General features: G+C 40.7%; 3 pseudogenes; all 3 read left to right on the plus strand.

The window, feature by feature from the left end:
• Positions 1 to 2,002: 2,002 nt before the first annotated feature.
• On the plus strand, positions 2,003 to 3,226 carry LOC144368336 (myb/SANT-like DNA-binding domain-containing protein 3 pseudogene; annotated as a pseudogene).
• LOC144368679 (autophagy-related protein 16-1 pseudogene) lies at positions 2,723 to 5,225 on the plus strand (annotated as a pseudogene).
• On the plus strand, positions 4,905 to 5,537 carry LOC144368680 (autophagy-related protein 16-1 pseudogene; annotated as a pseudogene).
• Positions 5,538 to 16,947: the final 11,410 nt, after the last annotated feature.

The following is a 16,947-nucleotide window of genomic DNA, read 5'->3' on the forward strand; positions in this document are numbered from 1 at the left end:
TTGTGGTTCTGCACCCAGATATCTGGGTATGGGCTTCATGCCACTGTGGGTCTATGCTGGCAGCAGTCACGAAGGAGAGCTCTGTGCAAATGGAGGAGAGCAAGGGAAAGCTGGAACCCACCAGTTCCTCTCCATCTGTTCATCACCACATTAAACCAGAAGAGTCCTAAATTTATAATCTAGACTAAAATTATAATTGATATTTTAAGAAAACATGCAATTCATAAAAGTGTGTGCAACTAATATAAGAGTTTCAAAATACGTGTAGAGAAAAATGACAAGAATTAAAGGAAATCTACCGTCACATATAGAGTTATAAACATTTGTTGTCTGTAAAAGGTAGAACAAGTACAAGAAAAGAAAAAAGTGTGTATGGCTATAAAAGATTTAAATACTACAAGGGTATTTAGATTATTATATCTAGCAGATAGAGAAGAAACATTCATTTCAGGATTACATGGAACATTCACCAAAGTAAACTGTAAGGAACATCCTGGTTATAGTTTTAATCTTGTATTTTCCACACATACTTAAGTGCTGAATGTTGGGTCCCTCACCGTTGGCACTATTAGGAGTGGTGGAAACTTTGGGAACTGGGACCTATTTTGAGGAAGTAAAGTCATTGGAGGCATGTCCTGGAAGGAGGCAATAAGGACTTGGACCTCTTCTGCTCTCTCACTTCCCACACACCATGATGTGAACACCTTTGCTCCACCACATGACTCGGACCAAAGTGTTTAGCTTCACCACAGGTCAAATAGAAGGGGCAAAGAATCCATGGATTTAACCTTTTAAAACATTTGCTTAAACATATTTTTCCTTCTTTTAAGTTGTTTGTCTTAGGTATTTTGTCACAGTGTTGGCAATTTAACTCATACAATATAAAGTGAGTCTCAAGATTTTCTTAAGAATTTTTTTCAGTGTATATTATTTGACAACAGAATTAAATTATGTGTCAAAATTGTAAGTATCTGAAAGATAACCAAACCTTTTGGAATTGAGTAGTGTATTACTTTTTAAAATACATGTGTGTTAAAAAAATTACAAGGGAAATTGGAAATTATTTTGAGCTGAAGGATAACTGAGATTCAACCAAGCAACAGCAGTAGTAGGTAGATGAAGAAGATCTTAAAAGAGCATTTCTACGTCCACCTGCTTACATTAGAAAAAGACACATAAAATCAAGGATGTCTTAAGCTCCCACCTTGGAAGCTACAAATAAAGAAAAGAAATAAGCCAAAGTAAATGGATGAAGGAAAATAATAAAGATAGGAGGAAAAATAAAAGAGAAAATGATGACACCATAAAGAAAAACAATAAAATGGAAAATGATTCTTCAAAAAGCTAAAGAGCAAGACCAAGCAAGAGAGAGAAGCGCAATAAGCAATACCAAATACAAAAACCATCTCAATAGATCCTAATGTACTACAATAATGTAGTATTGTGTATCTTCCTGTAAGGTTCTATTGTATAAAAAACATTTAATTCAATGACAACATTTTTTTTAAAAAACCAGAAAAAAGTGAAAAATCTGAATAAGTATATATACATGTGATAGTAACCAAATTTATAAAAACATATCAAATGTACTCTAAAACTATGACTTCATTGGTGATTATGTCATATATTTAAGAAAGAAATAAGACTAACCTTATCCAAAGTTTTCTGATAACATTCCCTGGATATACGATACAGCCAAACCCATAATATGAGGTCAGAAGGATCCTGGTCACAAAATGCCCAAACCACACTTAAATGTTTTATTAAAACTTATAACTAGTATCACTTTTTTCAGTGCTGGTGATCAAACCCAGGGCCTTGTGAAGCCTAGTCAAGGATTCTACTGCTGAGCAACCACCTCAGTCATCCCAAGGGGAGCGCCCACCGACCGGCAGGCGGCGGCGGCCCGCGAGGGGGAGGCGGCTTCGGGCTTTGTGGCCGCGGCGCGCGCGGCGGGGCCTGGCCGGCAGGGGGCGCGCCGCCGGCGCCAGGCGCTCCGGAGCCCGCGGCCCTCCCGGCCGCTCAGCCCGCGAGAGGAGTCGAGGCCGCCGCGCTCGCGCCTCGCCGGCCCCTCCCCGGGTCTCCGCGGCCACCGCGCCACCCCCTCAGGATAGCTAACTGCCCAGAGAAACAGAGTGGAAAATGCAAAACAACGAAATTATAAAACCTGCCAAATACTTCTCAGAGTGGGAAAAGAGCATCTTGCTTGCTTTGGTAGAAAAGCACAAATATGTGCTGGAGTGCAAGAAAAGCGATGCCCGAACTATCGCCCTCAAGCAGCGGACCTGGCAAGCGCTTGCCCACGAAGACAACTCTCAGCCCAGCGTGTCGCTGCGGGATTTCAAACAGCTCAAGAAGTGCTGGGAGAACACCAAGGCTCGGACCAAAAAAATTATGGCCCACGAAAGGAGAAAGTGAAGCGAAGCGTCAGCCCACTGCTGAGCACCCACGTCCTGGGGAAGGAGAAGATGGCCAGCATGCTGCCCGGGCAGCTGTACTTTCTGCAGAGCCCGCCCGAGGAGGGCCCGAGTACCATCGTGATGCCGCAGCCCCAGAATCATTTGCTGTTTCAAATAGAGAACTGTGCGATGGTGAGAAAGAGTTCATACATTTTCCGGGATGTGAGGGGACCTCTCAACCTGAACCCTAGTGTTCAGCTGTCAGAATAACAGCCAATAAAAACTACAGGAGCAAAACCTCTCAGGAAGGTGCTTTAAAAAAGATGCATGAGGAAGAACACCATCAACAAATGTCCATCTTACAACTGCAGCTGATACAAATGAATGAGGTGCATGTGGCCAAAATCCAGCAGATAGAGCGAGAGTGTGAGATGGCAGAGGAGGAACACAGGATAAAAATGGAAGTTCTCAATAAAAAGAAGATGTATTGGGAAAGAAAACTACAAACTTTTACCAAGGAATGGCCTGTTTCTTCATTTAACCGGCCCTTTCCCAATTCACCCTAAGACTTTGGGGTGGCTCCCTTGTAATTAATCTGTTGGCAAAGGAAATCTGGAACATGAACTTGCGGTCAGTAACCTGTAACAGAGCTACAACTAGGAAAATTAGAGTGGTAGTAGTCACTTATTTAAGAATACATTCAGGTAAACAGCTGCACCCTATGTACCCCTTAAGTGGCAACGAAGCTGTTATAGTTTCTGAAAATTATCTCTGAGTGCTATAATTCTGAATGTATTGTCTCTTAATTAGAATTCATATAAGAACCATGTGTGAGTGTTGTATCTTTTTTTAATCAAATGCAAGTGTGACTATAAAGGAGTGTGGCTGATTTTTTTCTTTTTTTAAGCAGACAACAGAATTTTTCTATCAAATGAATGCTCTCCCCATTGAAAGTGGCTGTCCAGGCAGGGTGCCCATCCGTTTCTCCAGTGGCTGTGTTATTACTCAGAACTTGCTAGAGGTCTTTAAGGAATTTCTGCAAAAGCTGCAGCACCTCTTTTATTTTTTCCAGTGTCATCCTCTGACTGTGGATTTTCTGTTTCCAAAAAGCCCAGCATTTGAAAGGATAGTTTCTAATGTGGCTCATAAACTGCCTTTTAAGGCTCTTCCAAATACTGTCTCCAATAGTAGAGAGTTTTGTTGGGAACTAAGGATGTAACAACTTTGAGGGAGAAATGTTTATTTAGGTTTCTACACTGTTATGTTTGTTTTATTTAAAAAAGACTTGGAATTTAAAAAAAAGAAAAAAAGTAAATCTCAAAAAATTACAAAATGGACATGGCATTGGGAGCACCTGTGTCTGGAGCTGATCTCTGGGGCTGCTCTCCTTCCTGTCTCCTTTGGTCCCCTTATGCTGTGGTCGCAGGCCTCCACTAGGATAGGAGTCCCTTAGGTGCTGTGGCAACATGCCACTTCTTCAGGCTTCAGTGTTGCTGGCATCTCCAGCTGACATGCCACCTTGCAGAGGAGCTGAGGTGCTGTAACTGGATGCAGAGAGAATCTTTGGGGAGATAATCCTGCAGTTCCTGGACACAGTGACACATGGAATGTTGACATATCCAACCAGACCTTGAAGGACAAATATGATGCCATGAAGGTCATTTTACTGTCTTTGAGGAGAACCTGAGGAAAACTACTGCAGAGAACTAGGAGCCAGTCACTAGGCAGATGGCCAACAAGGCCCAGGAAGCCAGCTGCCTCAATGCAGAGAAGGAAAGGGACTCCAGGAGACAGCAGGCCTGGCTGCAGAAAGAGCTTGCCGAAGCCACAAAGGAACCGCTGCCCGTTGAACAGGATGATGACACTGAAGTCATTGTGGGTGGGACAGAGCACACAGAGGAGATCTCCCCTGTGCAAGCTATCAGCAGAGCAGCTGCTAAGTGACTCTCACAGCCCACTGGAGGTCTTCTGGATTCTATCACTAATACCTTTAGGAGATGCTCTGTCTCTCCGTTTCCACTCCCCCAAGACAATGTGAGCACTCATCCTGGCTCTGGTAAACATATGAGGGTACCAACTACTACTGCCTTATGTGTCTTTGATGCACATGATGGGGAAGTTAATCCTGTGCAGCTCAGGGCAGGTTCCCTATTACTGGCCACAGGTGAATGGAAATGTTAAGTTATGGGAAGCATTTGGAGACAAATATGAGTTCAAAGGCTCCCTATCTGGTAGTAATGCTGGAATTACAAGCATTGAATTTTTTTTTTTTTTGAGAGAGAGAGAGAGAGAGAGAGAGATTTTAAATATTTTTTAGGTTTTGGTGGACACAACATCTTTATTTTATTTTTATGTGGTGCTGAGGATCAAACCCAGTGCCCCATGCATGCCAGGCAAGCATGTTACCACTTGAGCCACATCCCCAGCCCCAAGCATTGAATTTTCTTTTTTTTCTTTTTCTATTTTTTATTGGTTCTTGTTGGTTATATATAACATTAGGATTCATTTGATAGTACTAGGGCTTACAACTTCAAATAATTTTGAAGCTGGACTGTGGATGATTATTGATTATAGCACATGCTCACAGGACATAGTGGGAAAGTGTTCCCTGCTGATTTCCTGCTGGACAATGCATGGATGTCTCAGGAAGTCATGACCTGACTCTTGAACTCTGGGATCTATGCAAGAAAGCATAAAGAGAGCATTTGCAGGATTCAGTTACAATGATGTTGTTTGCACAGAGCAATGTGTGATGAGTGGACTTTTTGACAAGAAAAGTCATTTCAGGGACATCTGGTCAGAGTGTGGTGTGAGAAATGGAGCTGTTGGGGAAGATTTTTGCTTTGGATCTAAACCCAGAAAGGACTGAACTTCTGAGCTCTTCCCATGATGACTTGCTGAAAATCATTGGTTTTCAGACAAATGCTCTCAAGCAGAGGTTCAGTGCACCTGGATTCAAGTGCAGCTCTGTACCAGAGTCTTCAGGCCTGATTGCAGTTATGTGGCAGCAGTCTTGGCCAAGGGCTCTCTCTGTTCTCTCTCTATGTCTGGATAGTGCTCACAGGGAAAGAGGAGAAGGTTCTTTCAAAACAGCACAGCTGCTCCCTTAGGCTGGATTCAGTGAGGCCCGACTGCTAAGTGAGCCAGACTTACAGTGCATGGGGAATTTCTCTAGAATTCTTTTGCTGTCAACGAGTCTCTGCCTAGGCAGGTACAGCTGGATTTGGAATGCACTGGGTATGGTTTACAGTCTTGACTCCAGTGCTCTTCTGGTCTCTCCCAGAAGCTCTTCTGTCAACACTGTGGTGTGGTGTCTCTCCAGTGTGCATGTTGTCAGTGTGAACAAAAGCAGCAAATCTATGCTAAGGGCACAGAATTGATGACCTTCAGGAGAGTAGCAGGGATGCACACAGTCCTGTCCTGTGGGCACAGGTCCTTCCAGAGAAGAGCCCATGTCATGCAACATGGTGGCCTTCCTTTGTACAGGATTTCTGAGAATTTTGACTAAGCTCTCTAATGGCTTGGAGGAAAAAATACTGAAACAGCCTGACCCTGCAAGTCACCTGGCCAAGGATCAGGCTCTTGTCTCAGTTGGTGTGGGAAACACTAGTAATTCTGATCTTCCATACCTCATTGGGGAGCCACAGGGTCCCCTCTAGCTCTTCTCACTGGATGACAGTGCCAGTGACACCCACATGTCCAGGTTTGTCCGCAGCTGTGCTGCTCCCATTCAGTTCTACCAGATGCACAGCTATGGGAGGCCATCCTTGCATGTGATTTGAGTTACCTCCCTGGCTGGGTGAGAGACGCTTAGAAACAACTGTGTAGAGCCTTCCCCACCCTTTTCCAGGTCTGAGGGCTTGTCCTTGCAGAGGCATGTCTGGCCACTGCCCTGAAGACCCAAGCATCACCCCTGACCTTGGGATGCTGCCCCCCTTCATCTTCATTGGATGATACTTTCCCTGGAAGTTTTTGTTCCCCAATAAAAGCCCACTTCCTGACATGCTCTCTCTCTCTCTCTCTCTCTCTCTCTCTCTCTCTCTCTCTTTGTCTCTCTCTCTCTCTCTTTCTCTCTCTCTCTCTCTCTTTCTCTCTCTCTCTCACCTCTTCTGTAAACCTCGCCACCACTTTAGGTGGCTGGAGGCAGGAGCTAGGAGAAGCCATCTCAGAGCTGGTATTAAAGGTAATGAGAGTCTTGTCTCTTTAATTTTAAACTCCCTAGCAATTACTTATGAACCAAACCTTCTTTCATGAAGTCAGCGCTGGTCGTGTGGCAGACACAGCCCTTCAACTGGAAGTCCTTTGCCTAGTGGACTTGCTCTAAGCATTGGATTAGAGGAAATCCCAAACACAGGGCCTGGGCTGATCATTGGGCTCTCATGAACTCATTATTGCTGAAACCTGAGGTCTTTTGAGTGGTCTTAAAAACTTTGATTCCATCCAGCTCAGTTCTTCTACATATCTACTTCTTGGTCAAGAAATGTATATTGATTTGGTTAAAAAAATTTTGAGACAGGCAAGGACATGTGCCAGCCTTTTCAAGTGAGGTGGGTTTGTGACAGAGTTGAAAATTGGGCTCCTGAATCATTTTGCAAATGCATGGAAGGTGTGTGCTTGCCACATTCTTATTGATGACAAAGGATTTGAGGTATCTGATGTATTTTCTCCAGAGCTGGTGGTGGTGATTCCAGCCACTGACCCTCTCCAGTCCTGCATGCACTGACCTTGGAGTTCAGTGCAGGAAGCCCAGTCCAAGGAGCATGGTGGTGTTGTGTTTCCTGTTGGGCTGTGATGAAGGCTGGGGAAACATTTATATTTATCCGTTGACCTGTGTAAGATTTTAATTCTGTGTTGGTGTCGATAACATCATGTTTTTATCACATTTTCATTTGCACTTTTTTCTTCCACACTTGTTCTCTGGACATGAGGTACATGGGTACCAGAAAATGAGAAAGGAATGAGGCATCTTTGCTGACAGGGACATGATCTTCATTTTCCATCATTTTCCTGCTTGCATCTTCTTTTTTGTTTTGCCATTCAAAGAACTTGTATTGAGGGGAGTGGAAATTCACAGCCAGGGCACATCTTTAATTTATTTAACTATGTATGTTGCCCAACAGAACTTCATAAATAAAAAAAGAATCAAGAATCAAGAAAGGCAGTCTTCAAATTGCAGGGTGGGTCAAGCCCATAGAGACATTTTGATTTCTTTATTTTTATAATCTTTCTTACATCACTGCATAATGATAAACTTGCCAGAAGACAAACTTTGTCTTCACTGGTAAGTGAGCTATTCAGGACAAATAGTATAAACATGAAAAGTTTTCTGGATAGAAAAGGCACAGACAAGTAAAAGAATGTGTACAGGGCAATGACCCAGACAGAGCAATATGACAACTGTGGCAAGAAGAAGAATGAGAAGAAGCCACAGAAGATTCAATGAACAGGACTGAAGGCTTTGTTGCGCACAGAAAACTTTATAAATTCACATGACACACAGAGGACCAACAGTTACTTGCATTAATAATTTTCCTTCATTGTGTCCAAGTCCTTTAGTTTGTTCTGGTGACAATGACAGTACCTGAGCCAGGTGAAGAAAAAGAAGAGATGTGGAAGACCAGAGTTAGAGAACCCAGCCAACACCCCAAACTACAGAGAAAATAACTGAATCTAGGGAGTAAAAACAACCAGTGTTTAGGACACCACAAACAGCCTGCACCCCAAATCATGCACAGTTTAGCCTTCACCACACAAGGTTCCAGGACTTCCCTCTCATTAGCATGCATATGCCACATAAAAAACCAAAAGTCGTCAGATAGATATGTTTCTATTATTTAGAACAACAACAACAAAAAAACATTTGATGGACAAGTATTCCAAATGAATTTAACTTCCAGTTTAAAACTTGTTAGGTATAAATTTATAAACCAATTGTGAGTATAATTTTTTATGTGCTGTCTAGTACAATGCTTTGCAATGAAACTTAAATATGTACAGAATCACACATATATAATACACATATGAATATATGTGATATATGTATATGTTAAAATATTGATCAAAGGCTGGGGTGCTATTCAATGGCAGAATGCTTACTTAGCACACAGAAGGACTTGAGCTCAAACTTCCTGTATTATGAAAGTTGATCAAAATGTTATGTATCACAAAAAAAGTAGTCTGGTAAGAGGAGAGCGGGTCAGAGCCAGGCTCTAGTTCAGGAATCTGGGGTCTATGAACAAGAAGAGCTGAGACTGAGCCATGGTGTTACACCTTAGCTGGTACATGGGAAAACAGTGATGGGGAAGACTGTGTTAGAAGGAAATGAAGATGTGGCTCAGCACCACACCCACCATGGCAGCTCCAAAAGGGGAAGGCAACAACCTGATGTATGCTTAGCACTTCCTGCCAGCTGGGTACTGTGCTTAGCACTTCACAGATGTTTCTTACTTAAAGGCCACAATTAAAAATCCATGAAATTGTCCATTTTTATTTGACAATTGAGGTCATCATCTGAGAAATAAGTATTCAGGGCAACCAGAGAAAATAAGGACTAACATGACCCAAGAATATCTGGCATGAGAATTTGGCATGAGAATTTCAAGGTTCAGATTTAGAGAAACCTGAGCAGAAGTGATTGAGGATATGGCCATGCAGGTGATTGGAGTCGGCAAATCAATTGGAGCTCCCAAAAGGCAAAACAGAAGACACAGAGTGGAATGATGTGTCAAGAGGTTGAGGAGTGGGGCCTCTGTTAACACTCAAATTAACCTAGGGAAGCAACATAGAGTCTGGATATTGAAGAGAGCCAGAGAAATTTGGTGAACATGCTTATCTGAAGAGGCAGGCAAGAGATTGGTGAAGGACTGAAAGTCAACCATGTGAAATAAATGTGCCTTCCACCCAGTGCTTTCTTCACGTCCTCGTTTCCTTAGAATCAGGAGCATTTTGCCACATAGTGAGGTCCCCCTAGGTGAAGAAAAGGAAGCCACTCTAGAGAGTGTGGAAGGTCTATAATAATGAGACAGAGCCTAGTGAGGTGGAAGGAAGACCAACTAAAAAGCAAAGCACTTTATTAGGTCTCTAAGCCGTGTAAACCCCAGCTTGTCTATTAAAGTCTCAGTGCCACACTTTGCCAGTTGGGTCGTGTAAAGTATAAACATATAGTAAAACCTGTCCTACTATGAATGAAATTGGAAAAAACAGGCTCCAGGCCAATATATGTCTCACACCTATAGCCAAACTTCCATAGAATTTTTGTTTTTGCCTTTTTATATTTTACAATAATTTTCTTACATTTTTTAACTTTAGAAGTTTATGGTCATATGTAGCAGTGGATTCATACATCTATGCAATTTCAGTTCATGATTTGCCCCTTTCCCTCTCTCTTTTTCCTCCCATCCTCCTTAACTTCTCCCAAATATCCTTCATCTACTCTACTAGACTTCCTTTTCCTCATATATTAATTTATATTTGATTGGTTCTTTCTACCTATGTATAAAGGTGGAGATCCCTGTGGTATATTTATATGTGCATATAACAATTTTTTCAGAATTCATTTTGGGGCTGTGGTTGTGGCTCAGTGAAGAGCACTTGCCACTCATGCCCAAGTCCCTGGGTTTTATCCTCAGCACCCAGTAAAAATAAAGATATTGTGTCCATCTACAACTAAAAAAAAATCATTCTTCACTGCCTCCCCTTACCCATCCCTGCACTCTGCCTCACAATCTTCTCCATTACTGTTCTTTCCTTTATGTGTAAAATATCCTATTCTGCCCTCCCCATTTTCTTTGTTTTACTCTAGTTTCAGCATGAGAATAAACATTCAAGCTTCAAGTTTTTGTGTTTGCCTTAGTTCACGTAGCATGATATTCTCATTTCTATCCATTTATTCGCAAACACCATAATTTCATCCTCTTTTATGGCTCTGTAGAACTCCAGTGTGCATCTCTCCCCCCCCCTCTCTGTCTCACACACACACATACACACAAACATTATATATATATATATATATATATATATATATATATATATATATATATAATGTATATATATATATATATATGATCAGAATTTTAAAATTCATTTATCTATTGTGGGGAATATTGAGGTTGATTTCATAATTTAGCTATTGCAAAATGTGCTGCTGTAAATATTGAGGAAGCTGTCACTGTAGTATATTTATTTTAGAAGTTTTGGGAAAATACCTAGGAATGGGAAGATGCTCATAGGATGGTTACATCTCTAGTTTTTTGATGAATCTCAATTCTGCTTATGGAATGGTACTAGTCTGCAGTTAAATGTACAAGTGCACCTTTCCCCCACAACCTTGCCCACATTTTTTGTTTGTGTATCCTTGACAATTGCCATTTCCGGGTGAGGTGAAATTTCAGTTTTGTTTTCATTTTGTGTTTTTCTGATTGCTTGTGAGGTTGAACATTATCTCATATATTTGACTATTTGTATTTCTTTTGTTAAGTTTCCATTTAGTTATATTGCCCATTTATTGATTGGGTTATTTGGAATATTTTTGTGTGAAGTGTTTTGAGTTCTTTGTATATTCTGGATATTAATTCCTTATCAGATGAGTAGCTGGTCAAGATTTTTTCCCATTCTGTAGGCTCTCTGTTCACACACTTATTTCTTTCCTTTGCTGGAAAGAAGCTTTCTAGTTTGATGGCATCCCACTTATTTATTCTTAATTTCAATTCATGCACTTTTTTTCTTTTTTATTAGTTGTTCAAAACATTACAAAGCTCTTGACATATCATATTTCATACATTTGATTCAAGAGGGTTATGAACTCCCATTTTTACCCTATATACAGATTGCAGAATCTCATCGGTTACACATCCACGTTTTTACATACTGTCATACTAGTGTCTGTTGTATTCTGCTGCCTTTCCTATCCTCTACTATCCCCCCTCCCCTCCCCTCCCATCTTCTCTCTCTACCCCATCTACTGTAATTTATTTCTCTCTCTTGTTTTTTTCCCTTTCCCCTCACTTCCTCTTATGTGTAATTTTGTATAAAAATGAGGGTATTTCATGCACTTTTGAGTATCCTGTTAAGGAGGTTGGTGCCAGTAATTTTATGATGGAATGTTAGCCCTATATTCTCTTCTAGCAGTTGTAATGTTTCTGGTCTAATTCTTAAGTGTTTGATCCATTTTGATTTGAGTTTTGTGCAGGGTGCAAAATAGGGTTTTAGTGTTATTTTTCTACATATCACTATCCAGTTGTCTTAGCACCATTTATTTAAAATGTTTTTCCTCCAATGTATATTTTTTTGCACCTTTGTTAAGTATCAGATGGCTCTAAGTATGTGGATTTGTCTCTGTCTTTTACTCTGTCCTATTGGTCTTTGGGTCTATGTTGGTGCCAATATCATGCTGTTTTTGTTATTACAGCTCGGCGGCATTATTTATTGTCTGGAGCTACAATATAATATAGAGTTAAAAGGAGTCAAGTGCATTCCAGAGCCAACATACCTGAAGCTTGAAGGTCAGGGAATCTACATGCACTTTCTCAACAGAATTTGTCTTCTGATTATCTTCTGTTTGCAGACACCTCTGGCAACATTAAGGACATGCTCTTGAAAACCACGTGTGTTGTCAGATGATCCTTTAAGAGCATCATCCTCTATCTTGGCATGATTTTTTATTGGAATGGAAGCATCTAAATTCAGCTCTGAAAATAAAACCAGAGACAACAGAATCCTTTATTATCTATGATGTCACTGTGACACACTCTTCCACTAAGAGGGTCGCCAAATGAAGAAAGCAGCTTTGGACAAGGAAGCCCATGAGTTGATATGCAGCTTATAATGACTTTGATATTTTATTTTTCCTTTATTTTACTCTTATGCTTACTTTTATGTGTAGAGCTCTACACAGACTCTGACTGATTCTACCCTTAAAATTGTCCACTGTACTGGGCACAGTGCTCAGGACTATAATCCCAGTGGCTCAGGAGGCTAAGACAGGAGAATCATGAATTCAAATCCAGACTCAGCAACAATAAGATGCCCCTACCTCCTAAGTGCAAATAATATGCAAATATATGGCTGGCATAGCAAAGGCACAATGAAAGAAAACTGACCAGGATATAGGAAAATAGCAAAGCTTAAGATCCACCTGATCTCTGTACCTACTCTGAAACAAAATGGGTCTCCTGCCTTTGTATGCATATATCTTAGCCTACACAGTGGAGTTGAGTGCAGAGAATTTGTGCTTTACCAAGGAGACAAGTTGGACTCATCTGAATTATGATAGGAGTACTCACTGGCTTCATCCACAGCAGAGCTGACTTTAGGCTCATTGATGGGAAGACAGAGCTTCTGAGAAGTTCTTGTGAGTCAGGTGAATCAAGTTGATCAGAGGGTACAAAATACTTTTTGATCAGCAGGCGGTCATTTTCTTTCTCTTCCTGCAATTCACCATTGAGACTTTTGAGACAGTAAAGAATAACAGATGAAATCAAGGTTGTTTAGAAGCTAGAGCCTCCCAGCTGGTCCTGCTTCAAAGCTGAAGGTTGGAGTCCCCAGAAAGTCCCTCCCTTCAAATATGATCTAGGAAACCATTTTTTTTTTAAATTTCATGGACATAGTTATCACTCTATGAGAGTGGGAGAGCCACCAGTGCCCAGTGTACTAGCCAGAGAACAAGCTAATGAGGAAGAAGGCTCGACTCCATCTCTAAGGTATATGGCCTCAGAAGGAGCACACAATGAGAAACAAAGCTCTGGTTGAACCTCCTGCATGACTATATTGACACTTACATATAGATGGCCAGCAAATACAGCCTGGTATATAACAGAGTGCCAGAGAACTTGGGCCTTCTGTTAATTTATCTATCCATTTTTGACATAATACTTTTTTGGGGGGCATAGGGGGTGTCTTTCTGCTTTTCTTGCCATTGCATACCTGTCCATACTCTCAGACCATTAGTATAGAAAGACAGTTATAAAATCCTGATTTTATAACTTAAAAGTTAATAAGTGATTTTTTTAAAAGCAAGAAATGTTCAAGACTGACTGCACAGTTCTTCTTAGCCAGGGTATAGGTGGTACATTTACATAAGAATTTTTTTTCCAAATCTCAGAAACTCTGTTTGTGTTCTTCTAATTCATATTGTAATTCCCATATGATTTCTTTAAGATTCATTCCAGGCCCTCCTTCATGGTTCATTTCAGCCCCGAAAGATACTGCCATTATGGTGTTTGTAGCAGTACACAACATCTAGGGCCTGCAAAGAAGGAACCCAAACATGTTATGGGTTAAAAACAAGTGAACCTGAGAGCGGGCTTCAGTGGTGCACACCTGTAATGCCAGAGGCTCAGGAGACTGAGACAAGAGGATCTGGAGTTCAAAGTCAGCTTGAGCAACTGCAAGATGCTAAGCCACTCAGTGAAACCCTGTCTCTTAATAAAATACAAAAAAGGCTGGGAATGTGGCTCAGTGGTTGAGTGCCTCTGACCCCCCCCCCACACACAAAAATTTACCCAAGTAGAATTCATCAGGACTAACGGATGACAACTGCTGTCATGATTAACTTACTGTTGAGAAATGAGTACTCAGCACTTCAAATTCCTTCACCTTCCAAACAAAGATTCAGATACTTGAGTCTATAGCTCAGACACAAAACAGGAGTGAGGAGGTAGGGATGAGTGTGCTAGGTAACCGTCTAACAAAATTAGAAAGTAGGAGATGTCATGGAATGTGGAGAGCCCCTGCCATCCAATGGCCTCATGCTACCTGATCCACTGTTTTTTTCAAAAGGTCACCACAGACGTAGACCACCACTCATTGGGCAGTGTCAGTAGTTGTATACACTCATGCCAATATTACCAACTTCTCTTTGTTCCCTTCTCCAAATTTACCATATTTCACTTTTCTCCTATGGGTGGATGTTGAGAATCCTCAAAGTAAAAATGGTTTCCCACCAAGGTAAAATTATCTGCAGGAATTCCCAGTAATCACTTCATTATTTCCTTAATATTAAAGTGGTCATAAGACTTTTTCTTAAAATGCAAAACTGACATTCTAAAACAGTCATAATGTTCTTCTCTGACTATCCAGCCATTATTTCCAAATCCATTAAAAATACTGAACACTAAAAAATAAACCATGTTTGAAATTGTTTTCTGCCCTTTCTCAATGTTTTTTTTTGTTTTGTTTTGTTTTGTTTTTGTCATACTCCATTTTTATTGTGGCCTCTTTTCTCTCACTGAGACATCTGTTGGTGTATAGGACTCTGAAGGAATTGCTCACTTCCATTACAAAAGTTCCTATTGGCTCAGACAAATACATGATGAAATTGGTAGAGAATGGCTGCAGATCATAGACTACATATTTAGCATCCACTGGGTCCAACGTTTTGCTGTACTTTTCTAAGAAATTGTGCTAATCTGAGCCAGCTAATGTGCTCTTTTCAAAGCCCTTGGGATGCCTTTCCTTTCTTGGCCCTAGAGTCACAATCATTTTTCCAGCTTGTTTAAGTGCAAGAGGGGCGTCAGGTTACTGTGAGGTCAAGGGAAGTCTTTGCCATTTGGCGTAGGGCCACCAATTATATTACATGGAAATGTATTTTCTCCTGAAGTCATTAAGAGTTCTAAGTGCAGTGATTATTCTCTCACAACAGGACAGTAACCCCCCTAATTCATTGAATTCCTCTGGCTTCACTTTCTGGGCACATACTTGACCTTGTTGGAGAATCACAAAGTCATATATATCAGGCTTATCCACTTCCTCTCTGTGAGGATTCTCTTGATTTTGCTACTATCTAAATATGATCAGTTAATAGAAACATGGAGGGAAACCATGCTAAGTATTTGTGAACCTTCAACTGTGGGACACTCACTGGAGGAGGTTTCCAGATCCCTCTTACTATGTCCCCAGCAGATAAAGTCCACTGCTGACTCTGCTCTTCATGGCAATCCTTCCTTCAGCAGGTCGGTCTACTGGTGTCTGCTATGGATGTTCTCACCTACTGGGAACCATGGCTGCATTTGGAGCAGATATTTTAAGCTCCTTTCAGTAAGGTTTGGATACCCTTCCTAGCATGCCCCCAGTGAAACAAGCACAATGCTTTACCTGTAGGAACTCAGCAAATGCATTCATTGAGCTTAACTCATTTATAATGCAAATTCTCTAGATAACAGGTTGATTTTACATTTTATAAATATAATAGGGTAAATTGAGTAACAAAACTGAGAATTTTATTTTATTCTGCTTCTTTGGACATGAGTCGTTGACTCTCATCCACTTGAACTTCAGAAAGCCAGGCTTTTGTTTCCACCTTCCTCCCTTTGGACTGCAAACCTGAAAATTACTTCAATTCTTTCTCTGCATTTGAAAAGAAGTTTGAGTAAAAACAAGAGTTACACTTTGAGGAGTGACCAATATTAGTTTGTTTTTAAGTGGATAGAGATTGCTGACATCTAGAGAAAACATCTCAATAATTTTTGCAAGGATGAACTTATGTGTCTTACTTAATTTTCCTCTTTCTCCAGTTGGCCAGAAAATACTTAGTAGCTACTGCTGTCATCAGAATCCCCTTTAGACCTTGAGAGTATGAATTTCTATGAGTCAACCTGGAGAGCATGTGTTGACAGTAATCTGAGAATTCATTCATCATGATTCTGGGACTGTTGGAAACAACCAGTAGGGGGATCAACCTGACTACCAACATTAGTTGATAGAGCACTAGCTACTCCCATCAATTATCCCACTACCAATTCTTTGACTTGCTGTTCATCAGATTGACAGTTCTGTGAAATCTAAAAAAATGTTCTACCCATCTCTATCTTCATAGTTTCCAGTGAGGTCCAAGAACTTAGGCACCCGGCAAGGTAGACTCAATGAATGCATAAAAGTTGTTCCATACCACTGTTATAAGAATAAAGAATGAAGTCCCTTTACCGCATTATCTAATGTCTTCTAGTTAGTGTCCCCTTCAATGAGTCCATGGGTACCATATACAGAGTCCTGCACATAACTCTGCAGATATGATAAAGAGACAACTGTCTTAAGAACAATTTGTTTTCTACCTATAATCCACCTTGCACTTTAGGGTTTGTAATTGGGGCTCTGGTCAATTTAAAATTTTGAATTTGTATAAAAGTTAAATATTGACTGAAAAAAAGGCCTACATGTTTACTTACTATTGTTTTAAAAGCTAGGTATTTGAAAAGCATCCATTTGCCAATGATTTATAAACATCATGCCTCCTAGTAAAAACAGGCAGTGGAGCTGAGGATGCTGGGGAGAAAAGGCAAAACAGCCTACAAAGTGTGGGATTTCAGGGACAGTATCTTGTGTTTAAAAGATAATTTTCATAATATTTGGACACTGAGTTGGCTCTGCTTCCACGTGGCAGTTACATAGAAGAGCAGGACAGCAGCTTTGGGAAAAGAAAATTTCAGAGTGAAAAACATAAGAGAGGGTCAACCTTATGCATAACCAAAGTTGAGTTTTATACTCTTCTATCCAGTGAATATAGCTTCCTGCATGTGGAAAGTTCTAGAGAGCTTGTGCCTTCTATGCCTCTTTC

Source organism: Ictidomys tridecemlineatus, chromosome 11, assembly GCF_052094955.1.
Source record: "Ictidomys tridecemlineatus isolate mIctTri1 chromosome 11, mIctTri1.hap1, whole genome shotgun sequence".
Lineage (NCBI taxonomy): Eukaryota > Metazoa > Chordata > Mammalia > Rodentia > Sciuridae > Ictidomys > Ictidomys tridecemlineatus.